The following is a 16,532-nucleotide window of genomic DNA, read 5'->3' on the forward strand; positions in this document are numbered from 1 at the left end:
GGAAACAACATAAGCCCACCCTGTCGTAAATCCTACCTCAATATCTAGACATACTTATAACTTACCTTCTGTAATACTTAGACACGTGAGCTACATTAATAGATTTGGGCGCTTATCATTGTAACAACGAGACTAATCACGACCATCTTAATCCTAAATTTGAGTGACAAATAGATATCTGTCCCTTAGTACCCCTTGAACATGCAGTGTGTGGTGTAAGAACATTCCCCTCTGTGACACGATTACAGATTTGTAACTTTTATTATGCAGAGGAGATGACGTCACATGATATTCTCATTTGTTAATAAAGTCAATCTCGGCTTGATTACTTTCTTAGCCACGCACCCTGAACCTTGTAGAACCCTCAAATTAATGCTTTTGAAGATATCCCTAAAAGTATCCTGTTTATAAAGTTGTCAGGTGTGCCATATTTTATTCCCATCTCTGTCAAAACAACTGCCCTTAACTTGAGACTATTAGCTCCATATGTGTCACTTTTAGTGGGCTATCCATGACTAGCCCCCCCCCTTCCTCAATTAAGTTCTCTTTGAAGACAAGTACAAACCTGTAAAAAGTCTTGACCTGTTACTGTACAAATCCAAAATATTGTATTTTTAAACCAATTGTACACTGGCGACACACTTTATTCGAGCTCGGCTAGTCCCACGAATACGGGTATACCCGGGTGTATTGAGGTTTGTGACTGTTTTCTGCCCGAGTGCATTGAGTTATTTTCCGGCAGGGATTGAAGCATTTTATTCCCGTTTGCTGCAATACTGCACAGTACATATATATATACTGCATTACAATTCATGAATTTATGCCATCTGGTAGACACGCGAAGCATTGCAGCCTATTAAATCCTAATCATTATCATTTAACAGATCAGCCGCCCATCAGCCAGGCATGAACCCAGGCTGGGAAGGCAAATGCAACGGGGCTTGTCAGAGGTGAGGAGCGGCGCATTCCAGGTATCTGCCAGGTACATACCGGGTATTTGCTCGAATAAAGTGTGTCGGTGCAGTAGCTCATTACCCCTGAAGCACCATATGGATTAAAATACATAATATCTCATGATATTATCATGAAAACCCATAATGCTTTGCTGACCACAGGGGAATTTTTGGCTCCTCTGTATGCAACAAGGTTAGTATGTTATTCAAGTATTGATGTTTATCTGGTTTTGAGTGCACACATACTCAGTCAAAACGTAATGCTTTTGAAAAAGCCCAACACAACAGAAATCTAATAATTAAAATGTAGATCTCCTGTCAGGTGACTGGTTAGGACCATAAAAACACAGGCATGGCAGCCATAAGCTGCCTGCAGCACATTTCAAGTAGCACATTGTAAGTAGCAAGAGAACTGAAGTTTAAAAGGAAGTTCAAAACGAGTGAACAACACCTACTGGTCCGGATTCCTGAATTTGAACTACACTGGAAAGGAGGATATTATCTGTCCCAGACTGCACATCTTAGCACTTTACTATTGCTGTGATGCCGCTTTTACTATTTATAATTTCTATGGCCTCGCTTCTTTTCAAACTATGCACTTCTTTCTACCAGCCTCATTATGTCTCTAACTCTATTCATATATCTCCATCTCTCCTTCCTTCACCACTTCTCAGTTCACATGAACTCCTTTCTTACTTGCACCCTCTGATACTACACAGCTATATCCCCTGCACTAAATCACACCCCTACAAATCATCCTCACACATTCTCTTTCTATCCATGCTTCTCCTCCTTGCTTCTGGGGATATCTCTCCCAATCCTGGTCCCTGACTTATTTGTACATGCTCTCGCCCTCATCTGCCAAATGCAGCTTCTACTCCTTCTGATGTCAAGCCCTCCAACTTCATACCAATCCCCTGCCACCCTCTCTCCTCTCTCCCTTTCTCCTGTGCCCTTTGGAAAGCTCACTCCCTTCCTACTGTAACAAGTTACTTTCTGTGCATGACTTCTTTCTCAATCACTCTCTGCTCCTATTTGCTATAACTGAAACCTGGCTCACTCAGTCTGACTCTGCTCTGGAAGCTGCCCTCTCTTATGGAGGCATTTCATTCTCCCACACTCTGCGCCCTGATGGCAGGGGTGGTGGCATGGGGCTCCTGCTCTCCTCTCTGCCATTACTGTACCCTTCCTATTCCTCTCTCCCTTGGTTTTCCCGCCTTTGAGGCTAACACTGTCCAGATCTTCTGTACTGTCCCTGTCCACATGGTGGTCATCTATCACCACCTACCTCTACTCATCCCCCTTCTTCCTTTCTCTCTCACTTTGAATCCGGTCTCTCTTTCTTTCCCTCCTCAGACTCCCCTGTTCTTCTCGGTGGGGACTTCAACTGCCACATTGATGACCCCTCTCTCCCTTGGGCTTCCCGCTTTCTCTCTCTAACCTCTTCTTTTGGCCTTCAACAGTGGACTGCAACCAGCACCCACAAGGATGGCCACTACCTAGACCTGGTTTTCACTAAAAACTTCTCTCTGATTTCTCCATTTCCCCCTTTCCCCTCATCTCATTCTCTCTCACTTCTCTACCTCCATTTACCCCTCGGTTCTGCAGAAATCTGTGCTCTATCAACCTACCATCCTTTGAGTCCACTTTAAGCTCCACCCTCTCCTCTCTCAGTTTTGCTACAGACCCTGACAACCTGGTCAGGAACTACAACTCTGCCTTATTCTCTCTCTTGAGCTACATGCCCCGCTTTCTCTCTACCATCCTCACCCTTCTAACCCCAGACCCTGGCTAAATTCCCATACACGCATGCTGCGTTCCTCCACTCGTTCCTCTGAACGCCTCTGGAGGAAATCTCACAATCTCGCAGACTTCCTTCACTACAAATTTATGCTAACCTGTTTCAACTCTGCCCTCTCTCAAGCTAAACAAACCTACAGTACTTTTCTTCATTAATCAAAATGCACAATTCTAACCCACGCAAACTCTTCTCTGTCTTTGACTTTCTTCTCAAACCACCCTCAGCTGCCTCTTACTCCATCTCGCCTCAGAACTTTGCTGACTATTTTAAGGAAATGGTGGAATCCATACGTCAGAACATCCCCTATGTTTCCTCCTCCCATCCTAACACTGCTTCCTAACCTCCTGCCTTCCTTGACTTTCTTCACTGTCTCAGAGGAGGATGTGTCACTGTTGATCTCTTTCCCCTCTACCACTTGCCCTCTTGATCTCATTCCCACCCATCTCCTAAAACCTCTTGCTCCTACTATAATCCTTACGCTCACACACATGTTTAAATCCTCCCTCTACTCTGGTACCTTTCTATCCTCCTTCAAGAATGCAACAGCTATACCATTACTCAAAAACAGCAAGATTGACCCTACCTGTCTTTCTAACTATCAACCTGTCTTCTGCCTCTAAACTCCTTGAACGTCTTAAATTCTCTTGCTTGCTCCATTTTCTCAACACCTATTCTATCCTAGACTTCTACAATCTGGCTTCCGCACTGCTCACTCGACTGAAAAAGCCCTTACTAAAATTACTAATGACCTCCATGCTGCCAAAGACAGAGGTCATTACACTTTGCTCATATTACTCGACCTCTCTGAAGCATTTGACACCATGGACCACCCTCTTCTCCTTCACATTCTCCATACTCTTGGTATCTGGAAAAAAGCTCTATCCTGGATCTCCTCTTATCACTCCCATCGTACTTTCAGTGTCTCGTCTGCTAACACCCCCTCCTCCTCTATCGATCTCTCCGTGGGGGTACCTCAGGGCTCTGTCCTGGGACCTCTTCTCTTTTCTCTGTACACATTTTCTCTAGGTGATCTAATCACATCTTTTGGGTTTAAATATCACCTCTATGTTGACGACACACACATTTACTTTTCAACCCCCGACCTTACACCTGCTGTACAAACCAAAGTTTCTGAATGTCTATCTGCTATATCATTCTGGATGTCCCTCCATCACCTTAAACTTAACATGGCAAAAACAGAGCACCTCATACTTCCTTCCAAACCTGGCCCTACTACCCCTTCCACATTACTGTTGGAAGTACGATCATTCACCCAGTAGCCCAAGCACGCTGCCTAGGGGTCACACTTGACTCCTCTCTCACATTCTCCTCTCACATTCAGAATGTTTCTAAAACCTGTCGCTTTTTACTGTGCAAAATCACAAAGATATGCCATTTCCTCTGTTGCTTGACTGCTAAAACTCTGACTCAAGCCCTCATTCTCTCCCGTCTTGATTACTGTAACCTCCTGTTGTTCAGCCTTCCTGCCTCTCACCTGTCTCCCCTACAATCTATCCTAAACGCTGCTGCCAGAATCACTCCACTCTTTCCTAAATATGTCACAGCATCTCCCCTGCTGAAATCACTCTCCTGGCTTCCTATCAAATCCCGCACCTCACACAAAATTCTCCTCCTCACTTTTAAAGCTTTACACTCCTCCTTACATCTCAGCCCTAATTTCTCATTCTGCAGCATCCTGAGTCTTGCATTCTTCTCAAGGATGTCTTCTCTCTAACCCTTTGGCATCTAAAGCCCTCTCCCACCTTAAACCTTTCTCACTGACTGCCCCACACCTCTGGATTGCTCTTCCCCTCAATACCCGACTAGCAGCCTCTCTATCCACCTTTAAGACCCACCTTAAGACACACTTGCTTAAATAAGCATATAAGTAGCACCGTGGCTAATACTATACGCATGATACATCAAGCTTGATCCCCTCCAGACGCACTTACCAAAATGCCCTCCCACTGTCTCTGTACGTTCTTCCTATCTACCAATTAGATTGTAAGCTCCTTGGAGCAGGGACTACTCTTCCTAAATGTTACTTTTATGTCTGAAGCACTTATTCCCATGACCTGTTATTTATATTTGTTATTTATATGATTGTCACGTATTACTAACGTGAAGCGCTATGTACATAATTGGCACTATATAAAGACATACAATACAATATCACTGATCTTGTACACAGCAGTGTATGTAGAATTTTACAGGCATAATCCATTTCTGAATTCACTTAGTCCCTGCAAGCAAACAAACACCCATCACATCATATCATATATATTTGTCAAAAGGAGTGCTACTGGGTGTGACCAAATGTATACAACAAAAGACAAAACTAGCCAATGCTATATCCAATATGACAAAAAATATATGTAGTTAAATACTTAACTGTTTGACTTCTCTTACAGTAAATAAGTGTCATGTAGTTAAGCTCTTTGGTCAAAGTGTCATAAGCCTGCAGGCTTATGTTTTCGCTCCTGCTTGTATCTGACTATTCTTGCCTGCTGCCTGCCTCGACTCTGGAACTGGACCTTACTAGCCTTGCCTGCCTCGACCCCAGAACTGGACCTGACTAACCCTGCATCCCAGGCCTCAGATCCCAGGTTAAGGTCTGTGTATCACTTCATATCTCTGCCCTGCTGGTCCATATCATGGTTGCAGTCAGCAATGTTACACGTTGCACTAACATGGCTATGTTGGATATCAAAAACTAGATTTGATCTCCTCTACTCTACAGATCCTGTGAAGTCACCTCAGTACCCCAAGGTTGCTCTGTCTTCTCCCACGCCTGTGCCTTTAGCTTTTAAAGTTGTACCAGTTCCCATGGTCTTAAAGGAACCCTGGAGCCTTACTCCTGTCTGCTGTGGAGGTCTCCCCTCAGCTTGCAGAGGATTTGCTGAACCGGTGCCAGGTTCAGTTTGACACACAACCATCATCCTTCACAACTCACCACTCTCGGGTGGCATATATCTATTCCCTTCTCATGGACAAAGCGTTAGCTTGGCAGTCCCTACTTTATCAGAAAGGCTCCCTCCTGGTGGATGACTCAATCGCCTTCATGCAGACCTTCCGGATGATCTTGGATACTCCCGGTCTTGTGGCTTCGGCCGAATTTTTACTCCTGCAAATTACTGTATATCAAGGCTCTCGCACTATGGGACAATATGCGATTGAGTTCAGGACCCTGGTAGTAGAGACGATTTATAACGAGGGGGCCCTATAGACTGCATTCCGTCAAGGCATGGAGGCGAAACTGAAGGATGAATAAACTTACTGCTGCGGCCAGCTTTATTCTTACAAATGCCCGTTGTTACCCGTGGCTTTTTCCGGCTGGCGCCGAACTTGGCCGTGCACCAGCCGCATCTTCCCCGCATCTTCCCCTCGCCTCGCGACCCCCTGGCACAACGCCGATCTCCCGATGCTCTCCTGATGCATACCCCCCTTCCCGATGCTCTCCTGATGCATACCCCCCTTACCCCATCCAACGGGCGGGGATGCCGGAGAAACCCTGGCACGCAGCACGCGTGACCGCGTGACCGGCGCCCCAGTGACGCGCAGCACGTTTCGGAAAACAAAAACCAGCCGCGTTTGCCCGCACATTGCAGTGGCGCTGCAGGAGAATAAAGGCGGTTGCCACTGTACAGGGATCTTCACGCTGATATAGAAGGCTTGATCGTCCTTGGCATTTCCCTCAATTTTCAGATGAGGGCGAGACGCCATGAGGATTGTTCTTGCAGATTCCGATCTGATCCATTTGGCTCCACCTCTTCTGCAGCTGCTGCCAATACTCTCCAGTCCTTGGACGCCTCTACCCATTAACTTTATTTATTTAATCATTCTTGTTGTCATCTACTGCTTCTTGAAACAAGTTCATTTCTTACCCTTAAAAAAACTTCCCTCTTGATCAGAACTGAGACATGGTCACCAAGGAGGTATTTTGTCTGCTCGGACTGCCATTACATATTTTCTCGGATAGGGAGTCTCAATTCATATCTAAATTTTGTAATTCATTCTGCAGGGGATTGGGATTGATCTTCATTTTCATCTGCATACCATCCACAATCCAATGGGTAAACTGAACGCACCAACCAATCCCTGGAACAATACCTCAGGCTATGTCAATGAACTACAGAATTATTGGGCGGAGCTCGTACCGCTGGCAGAGTTTTCCCACAACTGCCTATCATATGACTCCCTGAACTGTTCTCCCTTGTTCACAGCACTGGGTTACCATCCTCGTACTCTTCCCCTCCACTCATCAGCAGTGTGTGTACCTGCAGCTGATTCCAAGGCACAGAATCTACAGGATCTTTTGAAGGGAATTCAGGCTACTCTTTGCTCGGCTACAGAGAAACAAAAAAAGATCAGCAGATAAACACCGGTGACCATCGCATCATTACGCCGTTGAGGATAAAGTATGACGCTCTACACAAACCATCCATTTACGCCAGCCTTCAACAAAGCTTGGACCACAATTCATTGGTCCATACAGGATCATCTGAAAAACTAATGAGATGGCCTTTCAACTTTCGCTTCCCTCTTCCTTGAAAATTCCCTCCACTTTCCATGTGTCCCTCTTCAAACCTGTGGTGAGAAATCGATTTTTGGAGGTTTCTCCCCCTCCTAATAGTGTAGCTGTTGAGGGTCAACTTGAGTACGAGGTACGGCAGATACTGGACTCTCATAACTCCAGAGGCTCTCTACAATATCTAGTGGACTGGAAGGGGTATGTACCTGATGAGAGGAGTTGGGTTAAGACTCAGGATCTACACGCCCCAAACCTGGTCAAGGTGTTCCACCATCGACATACAGATAACCTGGGTCTGGGCATCCGGAGTTCGACCCTGAAGGGCGGATACTATAAGGGTTCTATCAGAATACCAAGAAGGACGACGAACCAGGTCACTATCATGCCACACCTAAGATGGCTTCTGGCAGGAAATCAGCCTTTATCTGGTCCTCAATTGCAAGCAGTTGCTCCTGGGCTTAAAATAGCAGGCAGTTGCTCCCTGTCTTTGCAAAGAACCCTGCCTAGTTCTGCCTTTGAACCTGTTTTTGCCTTGCCTGTGTTTGGACTCCTGCTTGTCTGACTATCCTTGCCTGCCGCCTTCCTCAACCCCGACCTGGACCTGACTGTCCTTGCCTGCTGCCTACCTCAACCCCGGAACCAGACCTGACTACCCCTGCATCCCAGGCCTCATATCCAAGGTCAAGTTTGGTCTATAGCTTCCTACCCCTGACCTGTGGGTCCGTATCCGGGTTGCAGTCAACAACGTCACACTAAGTTTGTTAGGAATGGAAAATGGTATGAAGGTATTGAAAACAGCATTCAAGAGAGCAGAACCAGAAGTTTCAGAGGGTATTTTTGAGCCACGTAGATTTCTGCTTTAACAAACATGGATACATCAGTAGCAAATTATTTTACATAATGTGAGCTCTTCTAGAGCAACTTATCTGGCACAAACAAAACCTCAGAGTTTACAAAGGGTCTTACTTGTCTCCAATTATTCTGTTTGCAAAAGTTTTCATACTTCTGCTAAGTAGTAACATGTGGTTTGCTGCATGCCTCCTATTTGTAGTCAGGTCAAGGGCCTGCCCAGCAATATAACATTTTAAGCATCTGCCCAGGAAGATGAAATGTAGATGTAGCTGCACATGTGGTATGTTCCGTATTCGAGATGAGTGAATCAGTCAAAATCCAATTCCCGGATTTTTTTTTTAGACCAAATACGTCCTCTCCCCCTTGCACCAAAATCCATCTGCGGATTGGGCACTTAAAAAATCTGTGCAGTTCAATCTGCCATTGGATACAATCCAGATAGACTTCTAAGAATCCGATCAGCGGATTCTTGAAACCATGGCCAGATGGTTAAAAAAATCTATACATGATTAATCCACGGAGAGATATCCCCTCCGCCTCCCCCACAGTGGATAAATCCATATCCTGATTTTTAACAATCAAGCCATCTATTTCGGATTGCTCTCTAAAATAAAATTAAAAATCATGAACTGTGGATTTACCTTTTTGTGATTGATCCGTGGACCAAAGTAACTGGCTGATATGAGGTGGAGCCAAATCTAAAAACAAAAAATCACCCATCTCTACTCCCTATTGATCCATTTTCCCTGTCACTACCTGCTTCATCTTCAGCCATTTACTATGTCATGCTGCATAAAGACACAATTGCAAGCATGTACTGTACATGTGTAGATATATGCCTCTCTGTCACTACTGATGTGAGAAATTTTCACAAGTTTGCTACCCTGGTGAAACTGAAAAATCTTTGGTTTGTGAAAAGGCCAAAAGATCTGACACTGCATGAAAAATTGCCAACTCCATATATCTTCGTCATAAAGTACATTGACGCCCACTTTTGTCAAATGTTTGCAAACAACGTTGGTCAATATATTTGCAAATGTTGCCAAATATTGGGAATTTTACCAATACTAATTTATTTATTTTTAAGAAATGTGCATCTCGACCCTATAAATTAATACAGTCTTTTGTTGCGTTTTTAACTTTTTTGCAATTTTTTAAAAACATTTGAGATTACATTTGCAAAGTGAACTAGGACATATTCTCACATACTTCATAGCCAAGTATAGGTGGTAGGTAGGTATATCTTTATTTATATAGCGCCATTAATGTACATAGCGCTTCACAACAGTAATACATGTGGCATAATAATATAAATAACAAATAACACATAATGGGAAGAAGCGCTTCAGACATAAAAATAACATTTAGAAAAAGGAGTCGCTGCCCCGAAGAGCTTACAATCTAATTGCTGCATCTTCAGCACATGGGATAAAGAGAGATCTAAAAGCAGTGGTACCACCAGATACTTCCCACAACAGGGGAGGCTTGAGAAACAGGATCATTATTATGACTTCCCCAATTCATTTAAACTAGGTCAATATATATATATATATTAAAGGGTAGTAGCAACGTTAACAGGGTTATACAGATGTACTGTAACCAGCCTAAGATTAGTTTCTGCTGAGGCAACAGTGGGTTCCAAGCTGTGGCTTTCAGCACAAAGGATAATTTCCGTTCTGGGTTGTCCCATTCAGTAAGTAATGTGAGGATGATGGTTGTGTGTCAAACTGAACCTGGCACTGGTTCAATAAGTAATGAACCTCCCACCAAGATGCCGGGGGAAGGTGCGGCTGTCACTTTCACTGAAGCTGCAGCTTTTTGCTTTTAATACCGGGATTCAGTAAAAGTGAGTCTGGCTACAGCTGTAGTACTTATAAATCTTACAAAGGGGGAAAATGCCTTGTGGGTAGCACTCCCAAAATCCCATTATGTATTGAAGAAATGAATATTCGGAACTGGGAATGCTACCCATAAAGTGTTTTCCCCTTTGGAAGATTTATGAAATGCATAGGTGGTGAATGGCATATATTTATTTAGTAGCTTCTCTGAAACAGGTCAAGTGTCACTGCTGTTTTCTATGATAAAGACAAAAGTAAAATAGGAACTACAATAATGGGGCCTATGCAGAGAGCAGCGCTATTTCGAAATTCGCCATTTTTTGGAGATAATCGCGCAGAAAACAGCAGAAAATGGAGATTTCCGAAAAACGCGACAATTTTTCTTTTCTATTTGTAAAACTCGCCTCGCGGCTGGCGAAAACCTCAATCTCGCCAGTTTTACAAATATCCTAATGCAGAGAGCCGCGAACGGCATCTAGCGGCTGGTCGCGCCAATAAAATGGCGCTATTGTCTCCTTTTTCCCTCGCCAGAAAAAATTGGCAAGAAGCGGCCGCTCGCGGCCATTGCAAAGGGAAAAAAAAAGGCGCGCATTTGTTTTTACAAGTTTCTGAAGCGCGCATCTCGCCAATTTAAACTCGCCAGACGCATCCATGTTAAACATAGCAGAATTCGCACTTTTCTGCATATGGAGAATAAAACTCTCCAAAAAAGCTACTTTTTAATAAATTCGCCATTTTTCAAATTCGCTGCTCTCTGCATAGGCCCCAATGTGTTTGTTTGACTACTTTTTAAAGAGTTACAGATCATGGCAAATGAGATAGTGGCATGGCATCTGTTCTCTATAGCATAATGCTTCAGGATCTGACACTTTCTCTATCCCCTGACAAAGTGCAGTACTGTTAACTATTTTGTCAGCTAAACAGCACTGTGATGATTCATCCATTTAATGCTTTGTAAACTGTTTCCTGCACTGTGTAAGATACTCGGCTGAATTAATTTTAGGAGTACGTTGAGGATTATTCATTACTGCGACAATGCACAATCAGGCACTACAGCACGGAAATTCTCATTTAAGTCAAAGAGGTTTTTAAATAGGGATTCCCCAAATAGCATCATCACACCTTAATAAATAACTCAATTTGTCACTGAGCATCACCATTGCCTCCAGCTATTCTCTACTTTTAATGAAGTCACCTATATGTAGGTGTATTTCCCAATGCGTTAGTGATCTACCATTATACTAATTATGTTATATAGAGAACTCAAATAACAATAACATTTATTATTTACAGTGAAGTGTAGATATTTGGTAATGAGATTACCTTCTACTTTGTTTATACTTACTTTCATGGTGGTGCTCTTGTGGACATACAGATGTAGCAAGACTTACTGTCTTCGGAGCAACAGCTGGAAAAGCCAAAAAAAAGTAGATCCAAAGACAGTGTCTGCCATGGTCGCGTTTTGGGGGTCCATACTTCTTTATCGGACCCCCTAGAGCATTAAACCTCTGGCACTAGGGCTGCCATGGTCACATAACGTCTGTATCAGATATTATAATTTATAGAAGTTTCTTTATACTGAATAGTGTTATTCATAAACAAATTTAGAGAAAATCCCTAGCAGTAAGAAAGGAGAGTTGTCATGTGATGCAGAAAGAAGCTGTACTCAACAATATAGCTGTGACTTGGTATTCAAAGTTTGTCTCTCATTCATATGCTATTGTAATGCTGCTTCCCCCACCCGCTGGGAGATGTCGCCATTACATGGTGTAGGTTGGTGCATACATGCTGGTTCAAAGTAGATCTAAGTCTCCGATGTTGTTAAGAACAGGACTGGTTTCTGGGGTACATTATAGTTTCTTATCTCTGGGTACACAGTGCCTCCATCTGCTGCAGGCTCCAGATGCATGGAGGCAATCTCCTACGGTAGAAATGGTTACCTCTCCTACCAGAAAGATTACACTCTTGGCAGGAGGTATATTCAACTGGAACCGGTTTATTGTTCTTCTGTACACACAGTAGCACTTGGGCCTCTGCTCAATGTAGTTCTCTGTAGGTCTCCAACGTCCGGATGGTACCTGATCCTAAACTACGGGTCAAGGCCCCTCACAGCAGCCTCTACTCTTCTCTGACCTAAGGGGAGAAGACAAGGGTATGCCAGTGCACAGAAATCCTGTGTGTTACCTATCTCTCTCAACGGTAGAGACAATGCTAAATATGAGTGGTGCAACTCCTCAAGTACAGTAGGGTTAAGGTAATAGGTCTGAACCCAGGACTAGGCAGAACACAGACCTAGTTCCACCTCCTGCCCTGTCACTCAAGGGAGCTGCCTGTGTAGGGAAAGCCCATAATTGGTCCTGACACTGCCTGCTCTTACCAGGGCTTGCTTGTCGGGGAGGGCAGACTGGAAGCCAAACCAGACATGGCTACACTATAAAAACAGGACCATTTAAATTGCTAACCAGAGAAAAGATTAAGATTCCGTTTTCAAATGCACAGTTTTCAGTAAATTAGATGCTGCTTCTGGATTTTGGCAGCTGAAATTACCAGAAGTTCAAAACTTTATACATGTACAATCAACACCATACTGTGTTGTGAACACGCAAATATCATCACAGCTCTTATCTTTATACTATCATAATTAGACATCTTTTGAATTGTATTGAAATGCTCTCTGTATTTGTTTGGCTCATTCTATAATATAAAATAAAGCACAAAAAATAATTGATTTGGCTTCTTCCAACATTTTTACGTTTTATTCTCATTGAGTGCTGGGAACTTCCTATTTTGTGTTCATTGTTAATGTGGAGGGTGGAAGGTCCCTCCCTGTTTCCACCGCACTATTATCTATTTTTTACATATCCAAATTATTATATGATTAAGTGCTGTCTATCTTCCATACTTTTTCACAAATAATAATATTAACAGTTTATTTTCATTTAGAGCTGCTGTTGTATGCAACAATGTACATAGGACTATTGGCACAATTAATCAGTCCAATAAAGAGTTTATAATTGTTAGCACTTAATTTTCAGGGTAGCAAAGTAAGTTGCTCAAGGTCCCAACTTGCACCATGCAATGAGTCTCAAACGAGCAGTTTCCACTTGACAGGTGGGGTCCTTAGTCACTAGAAAACCATGCCATATTCCAAGCTATCTGGCATATGTAGAAAAGTCACAGAGTTCCATACCACCAACATCTCTTTCTGCCTAATTACCTTGTATCGTCACTCCCCCCTTCTTCCTTTTAGGCTCATCTACCTCACTCACCACTCCATTTCTGCTGTTCCACTATGCAAATCCCTACACTGGCTTTCCATATCCTCTAGAGTCAAACTTTAAACCCTTGCTCTTACTTACAAAGCTCTAAACGACACTACCACCTTACAACTCAGCCCTCATCTCCAAATATATACCTGTATGGTCTGAGAAAATGGCCATTTTATTCTGAAATATTTCGTTTGTACCTTTTCTGCTGATGTTAATAAATACAGATTAAGTTTGCTTACATATCAAACTCCTGTGTTCTTCCTCCATCACAACTATTCATATACCTAAATGCTCCCTACGTTCTCCCCACAACATTTATCTTTATGCTTTATTAGCTCCTCTCACTCCCACATACAAGACTTCTCCTGCGCTGCCCCCTCACTCTGGAATTCACAACCATGTACCATCATACTCTTCCTCAGCTTTCGGAAATTTAAAAACTCCTTGAAAACTCACCTTTTCAAGGAATCCTATCTGGCATACCTCTAACATCCAACTCCCCCTCCCACTTCAACCTCATTGGGATCAGCTGTGAGGCTGGACTAATCTTCACACTATGTACTGCTGCGGCAGCTTTTATTCTAACAAATCACCGTTTTTTCCCTGGCTTTTTCCTGGAATGCGACACTCTTCACCTGGCACATACCGCGTTCATTTTGCGTTCCCAGCCACGGGTCATGCGCGGCCGACGCACGATTGATGCGTTTATTGAGAATGGTTCGGATTTAATAGGTAGCAATTCTTCGAGTGTCCGCCAGATGGCACATATTCATGAATTGTAATGCGCATGTGCTTCAGTAATGTGTCGACTTGCAGGTGTTTTGTTTAAAAAAGATACCACAGTGTGCTATTGTAACTTAGCCTTGAGACTGAAGGAAGAGGTTGCAAAAATGTATCAATTTAGGCTTTTCATATTAAAGAAAGACAAAAACCAGTTTCGGTTACAGTATTCTCCAGAGACCCGCCCGCCATGAGTGTTCAAGTGCAGCCCGCTTTCCAAAAACCCGACAGAAATTACGCGTATTTGATATGGGCCACGATTAATGCAACAGAAGATAAGATGGCAACAGTTGTTCAAATTTATCAGTATTTTATCAAAAACTATGACTTTTACAAATTTTCGCCAACTGCTCATACGTGGAAGCGTGCAATAAGGAAAAGGTTATATAGCGATCCCTGTTTTTATCGTATTGAGCCACAATTTGTTGGAGGGTATTGGTGTGTATCACCGGCTTTTTCCTGTATCTATGATCATGATGACGGCAAAAGACGAAGGGTCGTGTTAAAACAAACTAAGAAACCACAGTCGCTGCCAAGCAATGCACCAGCACCAGCACCAGCTTCCAATGACGGTCCCGCCGTCAGTGACAACCCTGAGCCTGAGCCGGATTTCGCGTGCAGTTTCGATCAAGCTTGCATGTACCTAAGCAATTTCCAGCCTCACCAGCTGACTACAGGTGGACTAGTCCCGCTGCAAACTATCGACGTGGATGATCAAGAAAGCTGGACTGGCAGTGGACCGGCGCTGGCGCCAGCTGAATGGGAAATACTATGGTGAGTATTGTTGCCGTATTATTTTCTGTGTTTTTTTTATTTTGACAATACAGTATCAATATCGGTGCGATTCAAAAGTCAAGCGATTCTCTTGTAAGCAATATCATTGGCTGAGCGGCTTCTACAGTACTGTACTGCAGATACTGAACAATTGGTGGAAAGCTAGGCGCATGCGCATTGGAACCTTCTTGAAACGCATACAGTATGCGTGTCATTACATCGACGGTAGGCGCATGCGCATGTGAACAGGAGACGCCCCCCAAGAAAATTATTGGTGGGACTGGCTGGGAACTTCTTTAGGGGGCTGACCATTACAGTAAAACTTTTCTTTTTGTTTTTCCTCAGAAAAGAAAACGGCTAATGGAGGGATTTCGATGGATAATATCGCGTTGTGTAACAATGCCTGCAAATTGCTGAATCGGATTTAAAAACCACGTACCGGAGTCTACAGTTTAGTTGCCGTTGTTATTAATTAGGATAGAATACTGTACTGTACCTGAAACAGTATGCTGATGTTTTCCGGCCGTAGAGTATACTGTGTAATAAACCCGAAAAAATTAAAACTATGCATTTATTCTACATGTATCACATACATTATGTGTCTTCTACAGTATACAGTGCCAGTACATACTACAGTACAGTACAGTTTGTGTATTTCTATTCTTCTATTTTTTTTTAATACTCTTACAATATACTGAGCATGCCTACAGTATACAGTGCAGTATGCCTCGACATTCTAGAAACACTGTATTTTGTTACACTATCAAAGGAGCAAATGGAAACAATGTAAGACAAATCAACATGTTCTTTTATTGGTGGAGTAAGTACAAAAACATTTATTTACAAATACTGTACAATGTAGAAACATTTTAAGTGCACAGCAATTGAAAACATCAACAGGTGTATGGTTTACTGCTACATGTGTGAAAACATTTGTCAGTCAGTATGGTTTACAGTCACATGTTTAAAAAACAAATTCCTTATTCACAGAAAAAGCAAAACGCAACATCTCCTTTATTAAAGAACGACAAGTCAAAACATACTGTATACTGTACAGTGGGATGGTGTGCAAAACAGTCTGCACCACTACAGTCCTCAACCCAAAATACAATACATACTTTAATATCTACACATATTAAAATAATCCGTTCTGTGGGTCTGAGCGGGTTGAAATTTGCCTGGTCCTCACGCGGAAGGACCCTTGCCATAGTGGCCAAATATCAGCCTTCCACGTCCCCCAGAACCGGAGATACAAAAATACAGTTTACTGTAAAAGCACATTTCAAAAGTTGCTTTTTTCTGCCATGCAAGTCAATGACAGAAACCTAAATTTTACCATTACCCTGACTCTGTTCTGTTGCCACGAAAGGGTCGCTATTTGCCATGCAATCCTGCCAGTACTAGGACTACAAGGTGACCGAATCTCAGCCCTCTAGGTTGAACAGAGCCGGAGTTATGGGTTCCAGGTTTCTGCTCATTCTGACTTAGCCGTTTCAAAGCAGCGCGGCTTTCTCCGCCATTACGGTCAATGATAGGATCCTCCTCACCGGCGTGACCCTTTCTCGTCGCCATTACTGGTCGGACCCTGTTGGGGTCAAGTGAGGGGGTTCCTTACATCTAGGGGCAAAATGAATTTTATTTCTAGGTGCCCTAGAACAGAAGTTCCCATGCTAATTGGCCATGAACTTGACCGAGGCCCTTGTTCCCACGCCAATTGCGCGATCATAGCTCTTT

The 16,532-nt window shown here is 43.2% G+C and overlaps 1 protein-coding gene across 2 annotated transcripts in view; it reads right to left on the reverse strand.

Annotated features, from left to right (window-relative positions):
* DOC2B (double C2 domain beta) overlaps nucleotides 1-16,532 on the reverse strand; it is a 1,409,852-nt gene that overhangs the window by 256,667 nt on the left and 1,136,653 nt on the right. The window lies entirely within an intron of this gene.

The sequence above is a fragment of the Ascaphus truei genome, chromosome 3 (assembly GCF_040206685.1).
Source record: "Ascaphus truei isolate aAscTru1 chromosome 3, aAscTru1.hap1, whole genome shotgun sequence".
In the NCBI taxonomy this organism is placed as follows: Eukaryota; Metazoa; Chordata; class Amphibia; order Anura; family Ascaphidae; genus Ascaphus; species Ascaphus truei.